Genomic DNA, 23,397 nt, shown 5'->3' with positions numbered 1-23,397 from the left:
TCAGTCACTGTACAGTAAATAAAAATGGAGGATAATGCAATCTGTGACTTATTGTATTCCTTTTAATAGAGAGTTATTGCATATATTGGGGACACTTTATTTAGGAGAACCTTTCGCATAAGATTTCTTAAGTCAAATAATATTAAGACTTGTGTTGAAACTGTAGTTAAAATACTCTGTATTGTCAAATTTACCCTACTTGTTATATTCTGATCTGAAAACATAGCAAAATGCTACATGGATATTATTTATTCCTATTTCATTTAGGGTCATTTCTTACTCGACCACGAATTATTAATAGCATAAAAAATTGTGTCTTATTAGTTAGATGGTCTGTTAATATAGTACAGTTTTCAATTATGTAAAATAGCTCAGTTAAAGCACCAAAATCCAAGTGGCTGATGTTCTCAATACGAGGTGCATATAAGATGAACTGGGAATGTTTAGGACAGAGAATATACAAAGTTTAACATGCAAGAATTATTTTATTGATTTAGAATCAATAAGGTTAGAATCACACCTCGAAATGTTAGTTATTCACAATCTAACATGATATTCTGACCAATTTCCCAGGTGGGAAATTTATTTTTTGAAATAGAGGTAATCATTACATCAGTGCAAGAAATGTATCACTCATTGGAGACGATGGAGATGATTCAGCGGTTTTATATGATCAAGTCTGAGTTTAAAGAGGTGGTCCGAAACTAACAGTGCTTTAATCCGAAATCAGAATAGAATAAAGGAAAAAAACAACTCACCCCGCAAATGTAGCTCGGTCTGCACAGAATCCCGCGATCTACACCACTGCACGGCGTTAATTAGATGCAACGAAAAAAAAAAGTTGATCCAGCTTCTGATCCACAGTTCATGAAGCCTTTATCCCAGAAGAGTTAAAAATCAGTAGAAAAATTAAAAATTACAGGAAACAAACATCCTCTATGATGGATGAATAGTAGAAGGGACACAAAAAAAATTGAAGATTTCAAACGCAAGTGCGTTCTTAGACTTGAATACCAGTAAAACAATGCATTTTTGCCAGTAAGAGCTCATACTCACTTGCACGAAACTCGGATGAGTCTCGCACGGCACTGCACCTGGCACAGAGGAGCGGAGCGTGCGGCTGCATGTATTCCTATGCGGCCGCACGCTCCGATCTGAGTGCCGGCAGTAGCGCCGGGTATTAACATGCAAGACTCATCCGAGTTTCGCGCAAGTGAATATGAGCCACAATGCAAAATGCAGCAACAAGAGCCCAATATGTGCACAGAGCCTTAGTATAGATTAGAACGAGCATATAAGAAATCACTCAGAAAACTCAGGATCATTTACAGTTTTGTATGTTACAGAATTACAATGTATCTGTAAAAATCAGATGCTATATGGTGGTTCTGTACAGCATTCGAATTTTTTACGCACCCATCGACTTAAATTGACGAGTTTCATCCGATTTATGGAAGAAACTTAGTGCAGCTGTGCTGTATTTCACACGCAGATTCAGTCAGAGAAAAAAAATTGCTCATCTGTGCTGCCCCATTGAATAACACTGATCTGATTGTTATAGTACACCCAGAAGGAAGGTTGTACTTTGTTTTAACCCTTTCCTGACATTTGCTATATATATATATATATATATATATATACAGTATATGTATATATGGCACCGTGATTGCGCTGGCCAGGGACTGACTGGGAGTGGCATTTCATAGCACATATAGGCCCATGTTGTTCCTCCCCCTGATGCTTTGTCTCTACTGCACCCTGAGGACGCTGATATTGTTAACTGCATAGCAGACAATAATCTTAATGTTTTTTATATAGCGCTAACATATTCCGCAGCGGCCCACGACTGGACCATCCCATCTGGCATTTGCCAGATGGCCAGTCTGGCGCGGGCACACTCTGAGCGCCACCGCGATCGAGTGCTGGTTTCAGCTCTGTGTGAGACACGATCAGTGCTAGCACCAATCGCAGGCGTTTAACACCTGTGATGCCGCTGTCAATGGTGACAGCGACATCGCAGAAGGAGGGCACTCCCTCTGTGCTCCCATCTGCACAAAGTAATGAGACTGTGTTGTGTCGATGATCACCATGGTGACCCCGGGCCCAAAGATGGAGGCAGGGTCACCCATGGATGGTGGCCTGTTAACTCATGCTCAGAGGATGAGCTAACACGCCTCCTCCCCGCATGCTAGATGCTGATCGAATGCTCTGTAATGCAGAAGCATTGAGTATTAGATCACCGATCTGTCAGTGTAAAGTTGATGTTCAATCCTGGGACAACGTAAAAAAAACAAACTGACAAGTTCTAAAAATTTTTTTAAAAAGTCACAAAATAAAGAACGAAAAGGAAACTATTAATCAAATAAATATTTATGTAAAATATATTAAAAAAAGGACACATAAAGCTCTGGCAAAAATTAAGAGACCACCGCAAAATGTTCAGTTTGTCTGATTTTTCTCTTAATAGGTATATTTTTGAGTAAAATGTAAATTTTTCATTTATTCTATAAACTTCTGACAAGATGTCTCCTAATTTCCAAGCAATAAATTTTGTAATTTTTTTAGAAAAGGAGAAATGGTCAACATTACAAAAAAAAATACTAAAAAAACAGGGCTTTCAGACCTTAAATAATGCAAAGAAAGCAAGTTCATAATCATTTAGAAACAACAATACTGTTTTAACTCAGGAAGAGTTCAGAAATCAATATTTTGTGGAATAACCATGATTTTTAATCACAGCTTTCATGCGTCTTGGCATGCTTTCCACCAGTCTTTCACACTGATTCTGGCGCAAAAATTTAAGCAGCTCTTCTTTGTTTGATGGCTTGTGACTATCCATCATCCTCTTTATTACATTCTAGAGGTTTTCAATGGGGTTCAGGTCTGTAGATTGGGCTGCCCATGACAGGGTTTTGATGTGGTGGTCTCTTAATTTTTGCCAGAGCTGCATTTGGTATTGCCGCGACTGGAGCGACCGACCTATAAAACTGTCCCACTAATTAACCCCTTCAGTTAACACAGTTAAAAAAATAAACAAATAGAAAAAGATGCAAAAAAAATGCCTTATTATAATATCCCCAAACAAAAAGTGGAAACAAAAAGGACGCCTCCCGGAGAAGCATTGCGAAACGCGCGTCGGGGCAGAGGGACAACAAGGATTTACACGTGGCCAACACAGGTACATTGTCTTTCACAATTCCAATTGTTTTTGCAGCATTACAATACCTATATATGGCCCACACAGGCATATGGTGACAGTACAGGATCTATGATAGATATATGGTTCCTCATATACTACTAGATTGTGGCCCGATTCTAACGCATCGGGTATTCTAGAATATGCATGTCCCCGTAGTATATGGACAATGATGATTCCAGAATTTGCGGCAGATTGTGCCCGTCACTGATTGGTCGAGGCAACCATTATGACATCTACGTCGATACTGTGCCCGTCGCTGAATCAGAAACGTGGGATGTCTACGTCCTTTATGACATCATCGTCGCTGTGCCCGTCCCTGATTTGTCGAGGCCTAGCGGCCTCGACCAATCAGAGACGCGGGATGTCTACGTCTTTTATGACATCATCGTCGCTGTGCCCGTCGCTGATTGGTCGAGGCCTGGCGGCCTCGACCAATCAGAGAGGCGGGATTTCCAGGACAGACAGACAGACAGAAAGACAGACAGACAGACAGAAAGACAGACAGACGGAAAAACCCTTAGGCAATTATATATATAGATTTCCCCAATATGGATAAGTATGCTAATGCAGCTAATATTCTGTAAAAATAGAGAGGGTATATCTAGGAATTTTTCCCTTATGTTATTTACTAGTTCAATTACTTAATAACATATCCCTTGAAACCAATTATCAGCGGTTTTTCTTGTATATGGCTGTTGTTGTGGAATATCCCATGGTATATAGGTCCCTCTCTATTAGGATCTAGCACCTTTCTTATCTAGTATATTTTTTTAGACTTATGCTAATAAAAATTATATTTTATATTAAGTACCACTTTCACTCTGGTCGCCAAAAACAGTGAATTATATATTTCTTCAGTGGTACATTACCTGATATAGAGGCGTTGATACTTTGGGGCACCTTTTTTGTGAATTAAATAGTAATGAATTTCAATAGAAGCTTGATCAAACAAATGTACTAACTCTATAAAAAATAGATCTATCCATCATGTGGAAAGTAGAGGGGGCCAAATGCTTAATTAAAACATTACTCCTATACAAAAAATGGATAGGGATTCAAACAATGTAATTTCAATATCTGCATAGTTGGTACGAGATGGCCACTGGGCTTTTTGGGTGATTCTTTATTAGATGACATTTTGCCTGCAGTTGTATCATCTACATGTGGCCCAGGGCCAGACTGGCCATCGGGCAGTTCTGGCAAATGCCAGAAGGGCTGTGGCAGTTGTGGGCCGCTCGCCAGCGCTGACTCCCCCTGACTCACCCCCCCCACCAGCGCCGCCGCATTCAACTATACCGGCGTCATAGACAGTTGAATGCAATGATGGAGGAGAGAGCACGTCTTCTGACGCTCCCTCTACCATCATTCCCCGCTCTGCCTGGCGCTGAAACTGCGGGTGCGCGATGACGTCATATCACTTGCTGTGTGACCGGGCAGACTGCAGCTGCTGAGACCGGAGCAAGGAGCAGAGCGGGGCACGAGGAGAGGTGTTTTTTGTTGTTGTTTTTTTTAAATATATCACTGAGTGATAACTGGATTGTGGGGCTATTGAGGGGGCTGCATTACATTCTATGGGGGCTGTGCTGTATTACATTCTATGGGGGCTGTACTGTATTACATTCTATGGGGGGCTGTATTACATTTTATGGGGGCTGTGCTGCATTACATTCTATGGGGGCTGTGCTGCATTACATTCTATGGGGGCTGTGGTGTATTACATTCTATGGGGGCTGTGCTGCATTACACTCTATGGGGACTGTGCTGTATTACATTCTATGGGGGCTGTGCTGCATTACATTCTATGGGGGCTGTGCTGTATTACATTCTATGGGGGCTGTGCTGCATTACATTCTATGGGGGCTGTGCTGTATTACATTCTATAGGGGCTGGCTGTATTACATTCTATGGGGGCTGTGCTGTATTACATTCTATGGGGGCTGTGCTGTATTACATTCTATGGGGCTGTGCTGTATTACATTCTACAGGGGTTGTGCGGTATTACATTCTATGGGGGCTGGCTGCATTACATTCTATGGGGGCTGTGCTGTATTACATTCTATGGGGGCTGGCTGCATTACATTCTATGGGCGCTGTGCTGCATTACATTCTATGGGGGCTGTGCTGCATTACATTCTATGGGGGCTGTGCTGTATTACATTTTATGGGGGCTGTGCTGTATTACATTCTATGGGGGCTGGCTGCTTTACATTCTATGGGGGCTGTGTTGTATTACATTCTATGGGGGCTGTGCTGCATTACATTCTATGGGGCTGTGCTGCATTACATTCTATGGGGCTGTGCTGCATTACATTCTATGGGGCTGTGCTGCATTACATTCTATGGGGGGCTGTATTACATTCTATGGGGGCTGGCTGCATTACATTCTATGGGGGCTGTGCTGTATTACATTCTATAGGGGCTGGCTGTATTACATTCTATGGGGGCTGTGCTGTATTACATTCTATGGGGGCTGTGCTGCATTACATTCTATGGGGGCTGGCTGCATTGCATTCTATGGGGGCTGGCTGCATTACATTCTATGGGGGCTGTGCTGCATTACATTCTATGGGGGGGCTGTATTATATTCTATGGGGCTGGCTGCATTACATTCTATGGTGGCTGTGTTGTATTACATTCTATATGGGGTTGGCTGTATTACATTCTATGAGGGCTGGCTGCACTAAATTCTGTGGGTGGCTGGCTGCATTACATTCTATGGGGACTGGCTGCATTACATTCTATGGGGGCTGGCTGCATTGCATTCTATGGGGGCTGGCTGCATTACATTCTATGGGTGGCTGGCTACATTACATTATATGGGGGCTGGCTGCATTACATTCTATGGGTGGCTGGCTACATTACATTCTATGGGGGCTGGATGCATTACATTCTATGGGTGGCTGGCTGCATTACATTTTATGGGGGGCTGGCTGCATTACATTCTATGGAGGCTGGCTGCATTACATTCTATGGGGGAGTGCTGTATTACATTCTATGTGGTGCTGTATTATATTCTATGGAGGGGCTACATTATATTCTATGGGGGGCTGCATTATGCTCTATGAGGGGGCTACCATATATTATATATGCAGGGGCTGCATTATACTATATGAGGGGGCTGCATTATACTCAGGGGGCTACAATATATTCTGTGGGGTGGCTGCATTATACTCTGGGGTGGCATCATTATATTATATGTGGGCTGCATTATACTGTATCGAGGACTATGGGGAATACATTATACTATATGAAGAACTATTGGGTGCATTATACTATGGGAAGTGAATAGTACTACATGGATGACAATGGCGGGGCATTATACTATATACAGCACTATGAGGAATGTATTATACTATTTGGAGGACTGAGGAATGTATTGTGCTATTTGGAGGACTGAGGAGTGTATTATACTATATGGAGGAATTGCAGTGTATTTTATTGTATGTAGGTCTATGTGGAGTGTATAATACTATATGGAGGACTATGTGGAGTGTATAACACTATATGGAGGACTGAGGGGTGTATTATACTATATAGAGGACTGAGCAGTGTATTATACTATATGGAGGACTGAGGAGTGTATTATACTATATGGAGGACTGAGGTGCACATTATAATATATGGAGGACTATGGGGTGTATTATACTAAACAAGCAAAATGCTGCCTATTCATCGAGTGATTGGATTGTTTATGTGGGAGCAGAAATCCTTGTTCTCAGCAGCACATTGCCGGTGTAAACTGTAGATGTGCTGCTGATAACATGATACTGTATGGGGACAGATTGATCTAATTGTCATTGTTCTGTTCCCTTCATTCTTAGTTGGTGTAAAGAGGCCGGGAAACAAGCGAATGACTTCACTATTGTCGATCACACTCGTTTAGTGGCCTGAGATCAGCGCATGTAAATACAGCAGAAATGCTTCACAGGGAGACCAGGCAAGGATGATGACAGTAATAGTTAGCACCCGGCGCCTGGGAATAGCGCTAACTCTACTGCTTTTCCCAGCCGCCAGAGCATTTAATTCTGGTATGTGTAATGATTTTTAGGGTTGATGTCAGCTGCATAATGTCAGCTGCTACCAATCCCTGGTGTAAGTAATGGAGAGGTGTCTATCAGACACCCCCACTACTAACTTAGACCTGGCGAGATCCAGCGACTCTGAAGAGCGGTGACGGTAGTAACAATACTGCTCTTCACAGTCGCCGAACTCAGCGCAAGACCCGGAATATCTGAAGAGCGGTGATGTTACTGATGTCACCACTCTTCAGAGTCACCGGGTCTCGTGCTGCGCAAAGGCAAAGTTTATGGAGCATCAGAATGAGGTTCCACAATCCCTTCACTATCTTCGAGATCCAGTTATGTAGGTAAAGTAACGGCTTTTCTTGGTACTGCAACTAAAAGCAATAAATAGGACTGAGCTGCAATGCTGGATACAGCTGTGATTATATGTTATATAGTCGTGTTACACTCCCCTCAGTTCTTGTAACCTACAAGTGTGCAAAGGTATTATACAGTCACCATGTGACAAGTGGGCCTGTGTACCTTCAAATGCCAAGGCTGAATTTTAATCCCAGTCCAGCCCTGATGTGGCCAGATGATTTTACACTCATATTGGCCAAGTGTGCAAGTTTTTCTTCAGTGGAGAAGTATAGTGTCTTGAAAAAGTATTCATAACCTGTGAACTTTTCCACATTTTTGGTTGGGTTTTAATGTGTAATACCAACACAAAATTGCATATATTTGTGAAGTGTAAGGGAATTGATTAATGGTTTTCTAATTATTTAAAAAAGTAAAATTGTGACTTGCATTTGTATTCAGCCCCCTGTAGTCTGACATCTCTAAATCAAATCCTGAGTGACCAATAACCTCCAAAAGTCGCATAGTAAATTAATCCATTCTGTGTTTAATTTATTCTCCGTATAACTACAGTACAGCTGTTCTGTGAAGGCCTCATAGGTTTGTTTGAGAACATTAGAGATCAAACAGAATCATAAAAATTCAGAAACCATCCAGACAGGTGAGGATAAAGTTGTGGAGAAGAGTAAAGCAGGGTTAATTTATAAAAAATAAAAAATAAAAACTCAAGCTCTGAACATCTCATAGAGCACTGTTTAACTCATCATCCAAAAATGGAAGGAGTATGACTCCACCTCAAACCTACCAAGATATGGCCGTCCACCTAAACTGAAATCCCAAGCAAGGAGATCAGTAATTAGAGAAGCAGCCAAGAGGCCAGTGGTCATTCTGGAGGAGATGCAGAGATCCACAGCTCAGTTGAGGCAATCTATCCAAAGGACGATTATTAGTCATATGCTACACAAATCTGGTGTTTATGGTAGAGTGGCAAGAAGAAAGCTTTTTTTGAAAGCCATAAGAAGTTTGCAAAAAGCCGTGTAGATGACACAGCAAGCATGTGAAAGAAGGTTCTCTGGTAAGATCAGACCAAAATAGAACTTTTTTGGCTAAATGCAAAACGCTTGGTATGATGGAAAACTAACACTGTGCATCACCCTAAAAACACCATCCCCACCATCAAACATGGTGGTGGAAGCATCATGCTATGGAGAGGCTTTTCTTAGGCAGAGGCAGTCAACGCTAGTCAGAGTTCATGGGAAGATGGATGGAGCTAAATACAGAACAATAATGGAGTAAATCCTGTTAGAGGCTACCAAAGACTTGAGACTGGTGAACAGATTATTATTATTATTATTATTTATTTATTTATATAGCACCATTAATTCCATGGTGCTGTATATGAGACAGGGTTACATGAAAATACAAATATCACTTACAGTAAACAAAACTAACAATGACAGACTGATACAGAGGGGAGATGGCATTACCTTTGCGGGCTTACATTCTACAGGATTGTGGGGAAGGAGACAGTAGGTCGGGGGTTGCCTTAGCTCCGATGGTGTTGAGTTGGTCATGTGGTCATTACAGGTTTTAAGCTTCTTTGAATAGATGGGTTTTCAGGTTCCGTTTTAATGATCCAAATGTGTTGGATAATCGGACTTGTTGGGGCACAGAATTCCAGATGATGGGGATATTCAGGAGAAGTCTTGGAGGCGATTGGTTGAGGAGCGAATAAGCATGGAGGAAAGAAGGAAGTCTTGGGAGGACCGGAGATTACATGAGGGAAGATATTGAGAGATTAGCATGGAAATATACGGAGGAAAAAGTTTGTGGATGGCTTTGTAGGTCAGTGTTAGTAGTTTAAACTGGATACGCTGGGAAGATTCACCTTCTATCAGGTCAACGACCCTAAACATAATGCCAGAGCTACAATGGATAGTTTAAATCAAAGCATATTCATGTACGTGAATGACCCAGACACATTCCAGACCTAAATCCCATTGAGAATATGTGACAAAACTTCAAAATTGCTGTTCATTGACGCCTCCATCCAATCTCCCTGAGCTTGAGTGAGTGTGAAAACAAAAGAATGGGGAAAATATCAGCCTCTACTGTAGATGAACAGTGGTAACTGCAGTGAAAGGCAGTCCTACAAAGTATTGACTAAGGGGAGCAGAATACAAATGCATGTCACAATTTTCAGATTTATATTTTATAAACATTTTGAAAACCATATATCATTTCCATTACACTTCACAAATACTTGCTACTTTATGTTGACATAACATAAAATCCCAATAAAACACAGTTAAATTTGTGGGTGTAACGTGAAATAAAATGTGAAAAAGTTTAAGATATTTGAATACTTTTTCGAGGCACTATATAGGCTGATGTCAGACATTTTTACCAGCATATCTCCCAGATGAGCAAAGATTTCAGCATATTAATATATAACATGTGTGATCATTAACTGTCAATCTGCCCACATTCACACTAGATGACTGGGATTGGTTTTCTGACTGGCTGTAATAGAATTATCTGTCGGTTTTGTTATCTTTCAAAAGACTTTTCACTATTTGTGGAAAGTCCTTTTAAATGGACAGTTGTAATTGTTTTCTGTGCACTTTTTCAGCAGAGATGTTATCAGCGGCACTGATACTTTTCTTATTGTTTGCTCTTATGCTGCATGTCCAGCATAAGCGAGCAGGTGGTATCCGGTGAGTCAGGACTCTCCCAGCAGAAGTACTGAGGTTGGAGTCCTTATTAGTATTGGGCACTTGTATTATTTAGCTTCAACAGGTTAATGTTTACGTTCTTGTAAAATGCTTGCAATACCGTATTGGCATATATTACGCTATTTATAGAAGAGGGATTTAGGATAAGTCCTCCTCCCACATAGACACATTGCAATATCAATTCAACTGACCAGAGGCTAACATAATTCAGTCTGGAAGCGATAGCCATAAGAAATGGGAATTTAAAGTGAACACCCATCTGTGCTAGGATGTCATGGTAAAAATTAGCGACCAACCATGTAACACTACATTTTCCCTGCAGCAGTTGTTGCATTAAAGATTTAATATTACATAGTGGCCACGTACATGAATAGCTGTCGATGTAATACATGGATATTCCAGGTCTGGCAGAGCAGGAACCATTGAATTGTTGCAGCTCTCTTCTGTGCCACAGAAGGTAGATCTGCTTGTGGTAGACCCTGCAATGAAGTTCATAAGCCTTAAAAGCTTTACTACATCCTCTTAAATTATTGCGTGATTCATTATTTTAAAGTCAACAAAGGTTCTGAGCATCTTTTTACAATCCATTCTTCATTTTTGCAGACTAGGCTGGAATAACCTTAAGCTGGTTAGTTAATGATTAGAATAGGAATGTTATAAAGTTTAAAGGGGTTGTCCAAAAGGATTCAAAAACTGCTTCCCACCCATCATTTGGCTTCTGCGGTAACTTTCAATATACCTCACATGACAAACAAAGCTGCACTCTGTAGCGCTATAGCATGCAAACATTAAAAATATGAAATTAGTATTGCATTACTGCTCTAGATAATAAGAAGAAATGGAGATGCTTTGGCTACGTTCACATTGGCGTTCCGCCAATGTGCGTCGCTGTTGCGCCGGCGACGCAGCGGCGACGCAGCGGCGACGCGCCCCTATGTTTAACATAGGGGACGCGTGCGTCGTTTTGGTGGCGTTTTTCGCCATGTGCGTCGGACGCAAGAAAACGCTACATGTAGCATTTTCTGTGCGTCCGATTTTCATCGGAAAACGACGCACGCGTCGCAAAACGCGCGCGTTTTTGCGCGCGTTTGCGCGCGTTTTAGCGTGCGTCGCGCGTTGCGTCGCCGACGCACGGCGGCGCAACGCTAATGTGAACGTAGCCTTAGCGCATAATTTGGTCAATTCATGAATGCCCAGAAGCCAGCGACAAGGCGTTATTCGGTTACGTCGAACCTATCTAATGTGAATCCTCTCAGAAGGCTGAAGCCTGGATTTATGGGTAGGTTGCTGAGCACTGCATTCACCACCCCCTGGCAATTTGAATTACATCAGGATTCTATCTACACATATAATGCAGGCTTCAGCATAGGAGTCGATTCACATTAGATGCTGCTGGGCATGCATGAATTGGCCAAATTATGTGGTAAACATCTCCATTTTTCATTATTATCTAGAGCAGTAATGCTATTCTAATTTCATATATTTCATGTTGTAGAGCTACAGAGTGCAACTTTATGTACATTGAAGAAAATAAGTACCGTATGTTTTTGGACTATAACACGCACCGGACCATAAGACCCACCCCAAATTTTGGGGTGGAAAATAGCAGAAAAATGATTTTTATAAGACAGAGGTCCGTCTTATTGTTCGGATTTAAGGTATCTTACCTAGGGCCGGTGGTACAACATGGTTAAAGAAGGCATGGTCCTTTCCTCACGAAGCTGGCGGCGGCAGAAGTGGGGCAATGCTGCAGTCCCGGGGTGCGATGATGTGGGTCCGGTGTTGGGGTGAGGCAGAGCCTTTAGCAGGGTCCCTTCTTCAGGAAGCCGGCAGCAGAAATGTTGCCACTCCACATCATGGTGTCCAAGTGCTGCCAAGATTTCAATCTGCGCACGTGTGGCCTCTGGTGTCCATATTCTTGAAGCTTCAGGAAGATGGCCGCAGGGAAACCGGTGATGCTCACCGGGGACTCCGGGCTGCAGCGTCACCAGACTTGCCACATTTCTGCCACCGCCATCCTGAAGGAGGGAGCCTGCCCAGGTGCACTCTGCACCGCCCACCGCCGCAGCATCACCACACCTTTGCCGCAACTATAAGATGCACCCCCCACTTTCCTCCCAAATGTTTTGGGGAAAAAGTGCATCTTATAGTCCGAAAAATACGGTATTTGATCCGTTGCTGATTTTGTAAGTTTGCCCACTGACAAATACATGAACAGTCTATAATTCTAAGAGTAGGTTAATTTTAACATTGACAGATAGAATATGAAAAATAAAATGTGGGCAAGACCAGATAGTTTCATAGGGATGTCAGGGACAAGCTCATAGACCTGCACAAAGCTGGAATAGACTACAAAACCATAAGTAAGATGCTGGGTGAGAAGGAGACAACTGGTGGTGCAATAGTACGAAAGTGGAAGAAATACAAAATGACTGTCAATCGACATCGATCTGGGGCACCATGCAAAATCTCACCTCGTGGGGTTTCCTTGATCATGAGGAAGGCGAGAGATCAGCCTAAAACTGCACAGGGGCAATTTGTTAATGATCTCAAGGCAGCTGGGACCACAGTTGCCAAGAAAACCATTGGTAACACATTATGCCGTAAAGGTTTAAAATCCTTCAGTGCCCGTAAGGTCCCCCTGCTCAAGAAGGCACATGCCATGTGAAGGCCCATCTGAAGTTTGCCAATGAACACCTGGATGATTCTGTGAGTGATTGAGAGAAGGTGCTGTGGTCAGATGAGACAAAAATTGGGATCTTTGGCATTAACTCAACTCGCCGTGTTTGGAGGAAGAGAAATGCTGCCTATGACCCAAAGAGCACCATCCCCACTGTCAAGCATGGAGGTGGAAACATTACATTTTGGGGGTGTTTTTTTTGCTAAGGGCACAGGACTGGTTCACCACATCAATGGGAGAATGGATGGAGCCATGTATCGTAAATTCCTGTTTACATTCTCCTTTCCTCTACCAGAACATTAAAAATGGGTCGTGGCTGGGTCTTCCAGCAAGACAGTGACCCAAAATATACAGCCAAGACAACAAAGGAGTGGCTCAAAAAGAAGCACATTAAGGTCATGGAGTGGCCTAGCCAGTCTCCAGACCTTAATCTCATAGAAAACTTATGGTGAGAGTTGAAGCTCCGAGTTGCTAAGCGACAGCCTCAAAATCTTAATGATTTAGAGATGATCTGCAAAGAGGAGTGGACCAAATTCCTCTTGACATGTGCACAAGCCTCATCATCAACTATAAAGAAAGTCTGACTGCTGTGCTTACTAACAAGGGTTTTGCCACCAAATATTAAGTATTGTTTGCCAGAGGGATCAAATACTTATTTCTCACTGCAAAATGCAAATAAATTTATACAATGTGATTAAAATTAACCTACCTTTAAAATTATCAACATGTCTTTGTCAGTGGGCAAATTTACAAAATCAACAAAGGATAAAATAGGTATTTTCCCCACTGTATAGAGATGCCTACCCTTAGTTTGCACCTGTACGCAACTGTCTTCTGTTTGGAAGTGTTATTGAAATCCACCGCACTCCCTGTGTGGAATATCTTAGAAACAAAAGAATTTTTTTGAAACTTGCAAATTTATTCAAGTGAAAACAGAAATCAATCAAATGTATCAGATCAAATAATAGGCACTTATTACAAATTTGTACAAGCGACTCAATGTGATTTCGACGTTTCGACCCTCCCGGGTCTTACTCTACAGTCGCACTTAGTCCAGGATTTTTTGAATGGCTCTTATGGTAGAGAGGATGTTGTCCCTGTAGTGTCAAGGGGCAGGTACAGTTTCTTTGATACCAAGTATGGCCTAATAGTTGATCTTTTTCTGAGTATGACCTTGTTGAGGAATAACAGCGGCGCGTCAGCGTCTTGCTGCTGTTTGCATATGTGATTTATATAGTAAGTTGATGCGTCCCTGGAGACAACCTTTTTTGCAAGTGCCAGCATATCAGCCTTAAATTGGTGGTAAGTTGGTGTATGTACCTCAATGGATTTGCCGTTTCTGGATAAAGCCTTACAGAGGGGTAACAGCGGCGCATCCGCGTCATGCTGGTGGACATGTAGGCTTAATACCCTTTGTGGATGGGGGATAGTGCTCCTGCATCCTGTGGGCAGGAGCGCTATCCCCCATTCACAAAGGGTATTAAGCCTACATGTCCACCAGCAAGACGCGGATGCGCCGCTGTTACCCCTCTGTAAGGCTTTATCCAGAAACGGCAAATCCATTGAGCTACATACACCAACTTACCACCAATTTAAGGCTGATACGCTGGCACCTGCAAAAAAGGTTGTCTCCAGGGACGCACCAACTTACTATTTAAATCACATATGCAAACAGCAGCAAGACGCTGACGCGCCGCTGTTATTCCTCAACAAGGTCATACTCAGAAAAAGATCAACAATTAGGCCATACTTGGCATCAAAGAGACTGTACCTGCCCCTTGACACTACAGGGACAACATCCTCTCTACCATAAGAGCCATTCAAAAAATCCTGGACTAAGTGCGACTTTAGAGTAAGACCCGGGAGCGTCGAAACGTCGAAATCACATTGAGTCGCTTGTACAAATTTGTAATAAGTGCCTATTATTTGATCTGATACATTTGATTGATTTCTGTTTTCACTTGAATAAATTTGCAAGTTTCAAAAAAATTCTTTTGTTTCTAAGATATTCCACACAGGGAGTGCGGTGGATTTCAATAACACTGATACTAGACCTTACGGTCTGTCTCACCAGCACCCCGATCTAAATTTAGAGTGTAGGCCAAATTATATATATTTATTCTGTTTGGAAGTGACAGTGAGTCTTTTTGCTATTTATATCTCACATGACATCTTTGGCCTCAGCAGCAGAGTTGGCATTAGGGGCAGGCAGACTAGGCAGCTGCCTAGGATCCCCGCTCCTCCAGAGGCTCCCAGCCAGTGGCATGCTGCTAATAGTGGCACACCATGCTGCCACTATGGGGCCTGTAAGAGGGATCCGACGCCACTCCCCCATTGCACATTCAACTTATTGGCATCATAGACTCCAATATAGTTGAAAGCACTGATGGAGGAGGGAGCATCAGCTGATGCTCCCTCTTCCATCACTCCTGCTCTGCTTGTGACTCAGCGGGTGCATGATGATGTCATATCATGTACCACGCTGCGCCAGCAGTGGAACTAATGAGACCGGAGTAGAGCCTGCAGCAGCATGGGGAATGAAGAGGAGTGAGTATCGTTTGTGTGGGCTGCACTACACTGTGTGTCTCTGCATTATACTATGTGTGTGGTGGAGGCATTAAACTGTGAGTGGGGGGCTGCCCTATGCTGTGTGTGGGGGCTGCATTATACTGTGTTTGGCGGTTGCACTATACTATGTGTGGAGGCACTATACTGTGTGTGTTTGGGGGCTGCACTGTACTCTGAGGGGGCTGCTTTATACTCTGAGGGGGCTGCATTGTACTCTGAGGGGGGTTGTATTAGACTCTGTGGAAGACTGCTGTATACTCTGTGGGGGCTGCTGTATACTTTGTGGGGAGGCTGCTGTATACTCTGAGGGGAGTGCAGTATACTCTGAGGGGGCTGCATTATACTCTGAGGGGGCTGCAGTATACTCTGAGGGGGGCTGCATTATCCTCTGAGGGGACTGCAGTATACTCTGAGGGGGCTGCAGTATACTCTGAGGGGGGCTGCAGTAAACTCTGAGGGGGGCTGCAGTATACTCTGAGGGGGCTGCATTGTACTCTGAGGGGGGTTGTATTAGACTCTGTGGGAGACTGCTGTATACTCTGGGGGCTGCTGTATACTTTATGGGGGGGCTGCTGTATACTCTGAGGGGAGTGCAGTATACTCTGAGGGGGGCTGCATTATACTTTGAGGGGACTGCAGTATACTCTGAGGGGGCTGCAGTATACTCTGAGGGGGGCTGCATTATATTCTGAGGGGAGCTGCAGTATACTCTGAGGGGGCTGCATTGTACTCTGAGGGGGCTGAATTGTACTCTGAGGGGGCTGCATTATACTCTGTGGTGGGCTGTATTATACTCTGAGGGGGCTGCACTATACTCTGAGGGAGGCTACAGTATACTCTGAGGGAGGCTACAGTATACTCTGAGGAAGGCTTCAGTACACTCTAAGGAGGCTGCAGTATACTCTGAGAGGCTTCAGTACACTCTTAGGAGGCTGCATTATACTCTGAGGGGGGCTGCGTCTCTGAGGAGGCTGCATTATACTGTGTGTGGGGCTGCATTATACTCTATGAGGGGGCTGCATTACACTCTGAGAGGGCTGCATTATACTCTATGAGGGAGGCTGCATTATACTATATTAGGGGGGCTGCAGTATACGCTATGAGGGGGGCTGCATTATACTCTACCAAGGACCATGGGGAGTGCATTATACTATATGTACTTTATGGGAACTGCATTATGCTGTATTGAGGAGTATCTGCCCTCATCATTCTTCCTCAGCTGGTGTAAAGAAACGTGAGAACAAGCATCAAACGACTTCAGTAATGTCGATCATGCTTGTTTAACGGCCTGAACTCAGTACATGGAAATAAAGCCGAAATGTTTCTGTGAGATGGTGCAATATGTGAGCATTTGGGGCCCCACTTTAAAGTTTTGCCCAGGGTCCCACTTTGTCTAAAACTGGTCCTGCTCAGCAGTATATGGCTTAAGTCTGCTTAACATTGATTGGTTGCAGATGTCATGTGGGGGATTCGGGAAGTCACCGCTGCAGCCAATTTATACATTTGACGAGCGGAAACATGGTGCTGGAAAGGCCGGGAGTAAAAGTGTGAGTATATGTTATTTATTATTATTATTATTATACATTTTTATAGCGCCATTTATTCCATGGCGCTTTACATGTGAATACGAGGCAAATATAGACAAATACATTAAACATGAGCAGATAACAGGCACACGGGTACATAAGGAGGGAGGACCCTGCCCGCGAGGGCTCACAGTCTGCAGGGGATGGGTGATGAAACACTAGGAGAGATATTTCATTATTTTACATGTGTTACTGACTCTCTGTTGCTTTTGCAACCAATTTATGCAATCTTTTTTAATAAATTCTGTATAGTCACCGCAGCAAACCTTCCTGTATAGACTATTTCTAAAACTATAATATATGCTGAACTTATAGGGTCTGATTAATAATTGCATTTGTGCATGTTATTGTCAAGTTTTGAGGGTTTTTTGCCTGTTTTATTTGCCTCTTTCATTTCTATATATATAATTGTCTAAGGGGTACTTCCGTCTGTCTGTCTGTCTGTAACGGAAATCCCGCATCGCTGATTGGTCGCAGCTGTCCGGTCGCGACCAATCAGTGACGGGCACAGTCTGGCCGAGAATTAGTCCCTCCTTACTTCCGTCCAGTCAGTGCCCAGCGCCCGCTCCATACTCCCCTCCAGTGAGCGCTGACACAGGGTTAATGGCAGCGTTAACAGACCGCGTTATGCTGTGGGTAACGCACCCCGTTAACGCTGCTATTAACCCTGTGTGATCAACTTTTTACTATTGATGCTGCCTATGCAGCATCAATAGTAAAAAGATCTAATGTTAAAAATAATAAAAAAACAAAAAACCTGCTATTCTCACCTTCCGTCGTCCGCTGATGCACGTGCGGCTGCCGCCAGCTTCCGTTCCCAGAGATGCATTGCGAAATTACTCAGAAGACTTAGCGGTCTCGCAAGACTGCTAAGTCATCTGGGTAATTTCGCAATGCATCGCTGGGAACGGAAGCTGGCGGCAGCAGCGCGCGCATCGGGACAGCTTCGCTGGACGCCGGCGGGTGAGTATATAACTTTTTTTTTTTCTTATTTTTTTAACAGGGATATGGTGCCCACACTGCTATATACTACGTGGGCTGTGTTATATACTGTATGGCTGCTGTATACTATGTGGTCAGTGTTATATACTACGTGGGCAGTGTTATATACTGCGTGGGCTGTGTTATATACTGCGTCGCCACAGTTTTATACTGTGTGGCCTGTATTATATAATGCATGGCCTGTGTTATACACTGTGTGGCCTGTGTTATATACTGCGTGAGCTGTGTTATACACTACGTGGCTGGGCAATATACTGCGTGGGCTGTGTTATATACTGTGTGGGCTGTGTTATATACTGCGTGGGCTGTGTTATATACTGTGTGGGCTGTACTGTATATTACGTGGGCTGTGTTATATACTACGTGGCTGTGTTATATGCTGTGTGTGTCTGCTGTATACTACATGGCTCCTATATACTACGTGGCCTGTGTTATATACTATGTGTCTGCTATATACATACATACATACATATTCTAGAACAGGGGTGTCAAACTGCATTCCTCTAGGGCTGCAAACAGGTCATGTTTTCAGGATTTCCTTGTACTGCACAGGTGAAAGTTTAATTACCTACACAAATAATGAGTTGGTGATAGTGTTGAGCGATACCGTCCGATATTTGAAAGTATCGATATCGGATGGTATCGGCCGATATCCGAAAAATATCGGATATCGCCGATACCGATATCCGATACCAATACAAGTCAATGGGACACAAATATCGGAAGGTATCCTCTATGGTTCCCAGGGTCTGAAGGAGAGGAAACTCTCCTTCAGGCCCCGGGATCCATATTCATGTGTAAAATAAAGAATAAAAATAAAAAATTTTGATATACTTACCCTCGGACGCGCCCTGGTTGTCACCGCTGCAACCGCCATGCTTCCCTTCCTAAGAATGAGCGCGTTAAGGACCTTCGATGACGTCGCGGCTTGTGATTGGTCGCGGCTTGTATCGGAATTCCGATACAGCAAATATCGGCCGATACCCGATACTTGCGGTATCAGAATGCTCAACACTAGTTGGTGATTAAATTATCACCTGTGCAGTACAAGGAAATCCTGAAAACATGACCTGTTTGCAGCCCTCGAGGAATGCAGTTTGACACCCCTGTTCTAGAATACCCGATGCGTTAGAATTGGGCCATCATCTAGTGTTTTATATTTGTCACGTATTATTCTTGTAACGTTGACTTTTTTTTCCAATGTCTTTTTTTATTTGCCATTTTGGATAGGGTTTGAGGTTTCCATATCTATTCGGCTGATGCATCGATTGCGACTTTTTGGTTCAAATGTACTTCATTCTCTCCACCCCAATCCCCCAACCTTCCTCTGGAGTAATTTTATGTATGTCTGAATTTTTTTGTGGAAGTTTTGCAACATTGTAGCATTGTAGCAAATAAATTCACCTTTTTGCTAAAACTGGATGCAAAAAAAAAGAGTTAAAAGACAAAATTTAAGAGTATTTTTTTTGTTGCCCAAAATTCATAAACCATGTGCTTGATTTTGAAGAATTTGGCACAACAACATCAAGAAATCCCACAAGGCAAAACAAAAAATGACTTAAAAATGCTAATTATTAATCTGAACCATAGTGCCTTTATTAATTAACTAGAAATTTATAGGTTTTCTTTCCCACACCCATCCTCACTGGGAAGAATTTGTAAGAATGAAAAAGAATATGATTTGAAGCATTTAAGCCTTAATGTAAAAATTGATAACAATAATTATAATGCACATTGCGAAGAATTTAAACAATAGCATGCCAGTGATTAAAGATAGATTCTTTGGTTGTGCACAATACGTACACAGGTGTAATAAGCAGCCAGTGACAGACTTGTGAAATAGCACTAAGGAAACATAAATAGGAATAAAGAATTGCAGCCTGACTATTTTACATGCTGTTTTCAAGGCAGAAAACTGCAGCTTTCTTTGTTATCCAATTAATTCTGCTTGAGCTACACGCTGTCACAGGGACTTACTCCAACAGATAATAGCAGTGGCGTTTCTTGAAAAATGTCAAAATATCAAGAGTGTTAAACCAGACGATGATACATTTCATTGTTTTCTATTATAGTTCCTTCTTAAAAAGGGAAACGCTGTAGCCTGATTTCTGTTCGAAAACAAACAAAAAAGGGAGGCGCCTCTTTCTATTTATTCCTAATTTTCTGGTACAGTGCTTACCCCACCTCTGCAGCAATCATGGTTTTAACTACACTGCATCGCTGCTAATCCTATGTTACAGGAATTTGGCTGTGACCCATTTACAGTAGGTCTGCTGCTCCATAAATGCTGTCCGTAGAATGGTTATCTTAGCTGTTGGCATTTAAAGCACTTTAACATGTCGAATATTTTATCAGTTTCAGCTAGAAATGACTGTGCTGCTTGACTCTGAAAATAGTTGTATGTAGGTCAAATTGAAGATGGGAACTGTTTGAACAGCATTGTTTTTAATGGAAGGCACATAACATAATACATTTGTACTAAGCCCCAAGGCAAAGATGTCCTCTGATTTTTCTCAAGCTTTCTTGGAATTTTTAACATTAGGAATTTCCAGACACATTTGTGCCCCCCACTCTCCAACCCAATTGAAATTGAAAAAAAGTACAGAGTTGTACATAATGATTATACAATTTTCTAGATTTGCTATATATTATGTTCTAGATTTGTTATTTTACATATTTGGTATAAATGTCATTGCTGTTTGGGGTACCGTTCAGAAAAAGCAAACAAACAATGCTAAATATGCAAAATATGCTAAATACAGTTCTTCATGCCTGATTGTCTGGAAGGCATACCATTACTACCACAGCACTTGTGTTCAGAGCTGCCACCAGGAATTTCAGGGCCCCATACTGGCAAAATTTTCAGCCCCCTTGAGACTCTGCCAGGCTCCACCCCAGCTCCTCCTCCACCCCTCGAGCATTCCACATTCCCCTGACCCACTCTTGGAAAAACTCCACTTCTGCACCACGTCTTCACCAATCACACATTTACCATTCCCATCGAACACCACATCACATACATAGCCATTAGCTTTTGTTGTGCCCAAAAGATTTTTTTAAGCCATCACCAAGTCAAAGTAGATTCTTTTGGCCAGGCCCTACTCTACTCTAACGTATTAAACATTTGATAAAATATTCTATACTCTTTTTAGGTATATTTTTATTTATTTTTCTTTAAAGGAATATGTCACATAAATTTTTTAAAGTGAACTATAATACCATATACAAGATATAAATACCGTCACACCATGGCTGGACCATATGTTACCACCACATAGTGAATGAACAATACCACATATAAGGGACAAATACCGCCAAACTATGACCAGACCTCATATTACCACCACATAGTGACAAAATAATACCACATACAAGGAACACATACCGGCTCACTATGACCAGGCCACATATCACCAACACCTAGTTAATGAATAATACCACATACAAGGGACAAATACCACCCCACCATGGCCAGACCACATGTTACTACCACATAGTGACCAAATAATACCACATACAAGGGATGAATACTGTCACACCATGACCTGATCACATATTACCACCACTTAGTGACTGAATACTTTAATACTGATCATTAATAAAAAAACAAACACAATACTAATAGTACCATAAGCGCCATTATACACAGGAGCTCTGTACATAGTATATCATGTATCATGTCAGTGTACAGGTAATACAGTGATCACCGGTAGCATAATACACAGGAGCTCTGTATACAGGGTGGGCCATGTATATGGATACACCTAAATAAAATGGGAATGGTTGGTGATATCAACTTCCTGTTTGTGGCACATTAGTATATGGGAGGGGGAAAACTTTTCAAGATGGGTGGTGACCATGGCGGCCATTTTGAAGTTGGCCATTTTGGATCCAAGTTTATTTTTTCCAATGGGAGGAGGGTCATGTGACACATCAAACTTATTGAGAATTTCACAAGAAAAACAGTGGTGTGCTTGGTTTTAACATAACTTTATTCTTTCATGAGTTATTTACAAGTTACTCTTTGTTTACAGCCATTGACATGTCGCAGAGGTTAACATGTGAGGAGTGGATAGAAATTGTGTTGATGTCTGGTGAACGCAGTACCTGGGTCATTGCAGCAGATTTCAATGCAAGACACCCTATGCAAGAAAACTGTCACAATTCCCATGTTATTTAGGTGTATCCATATAAATGGCCCACCCAAAAAAGTTTGCCTCATCAATGAACATAATGTTCTGTATAAACTTAGGATCCTGTTCCAATTTTTGCTTTGCCCATTCTGCAAATTCAGCGTGCCGATATGGCATCAGTCGAACATCCCTTTTAGCTACTCACAAATGGCACCCTTTCACAATCCAGCTGCTGCAGCATCTCAACGAGGATGACCCAGATCAGCTCCCACCCTGTATACATGGACCACTCTGTATAGTGCCAGTGTACAGATAATACACTGACTCATCGGTGACATCTCTAGTTAAAGTCCTTCCATCTTCATACAGCACAGACTGACATAATTTCTTCCAGCCAGGACCTGTCTTTTCAGAAAATTGCATGGTTATTTATAGCACATTCCCTAACTTCTACACTATGCCAGGACCTCCCCCCACTGAAAATACACTGCTCAAAACTATAAAGGGAACACTTAAACAACAGATTATAACTCCAAGTCAATCAAACTTCTGTGAAATCACACTGTCACTTAGGAAGCAACACTGTTTGACAATCAATTTCACATGCTGTTGTGCAAATGGAATAGACAATAGATGGAAATTAGTGGCAATTATCAAGACACACTCAATAAAGGAGTGGTTCTGCAGGTGGGAACCACAGAGCACATCTCAGTACCAATGCTTTCTGTCTAATGCTTTGGTGACTTTTGAATATTGGTTGTGCTTTCACACTCGTGGTAGCATGAGATGGACTGTTGTGAATTCAGCTTTTGGGCTCCCTCCGGTGGTTGCAGAGGGTAATGCAGTTGTGCCTGGACTGCAGGATTGGACAGGTGTATCTACTAATTGCAAAACTGACTGGGGTATATAGCTTTGCAGGACTCTTTAGTCCCTGCCTGTTGCCCATTGTTTTTGGAGGATTCACATCCCTTCTGGTCTCTCCTGTTCGCTGTGCTTTTCTTCAAAGATAAGTCCTGGCTTTGTTTTTGCTGTCCACCTGCTGTGGACCTTATAGTTCTGTGCATTTCCATGTTTTGTCTTGTCCAGCTTTGTCTGTGAAGTATTTTTTGCAGCCTTGCTGTGTCTCTGGAGATGCA

At 42.4% G+C, this 23,397-nt stretch overlaps 1 protein-coding gene across 4 annotated transcripts in view; it reads left to right on the top strand.

Annotated features, from left to right (window-relative positions):
* The window catches only part of RGS6 (regulator of G protein signaling 6), a 696,740-nt gene that overhangs the window by 421,178 nt on the left and 252,165 nt on the right, over positions 1 to 23,397 (top strand). The gene's annotated exons all lie outside the window — the stretch shown is intronic.

Source organism: Ranitomeya imitator, chromosome 1 (assembly GCF_032444005.1).
Source record: "Ranitomeya imitator isolate aRanImi1 chromosome 1, aRanImi1.pri, whole genome shotgun sequence".
Lineage (NCBI taxonomy): Eukaryota > Metazoa > Chordata > Amphibia > Anura > Dendrobatidae > Ranitomeya > Ranitomeya imitator.
The sequence above is the reverse complement of the archived record's forward strand: the minus strand, read 5'-3'. Positions and strand labels throughout refer to the sequence as shown.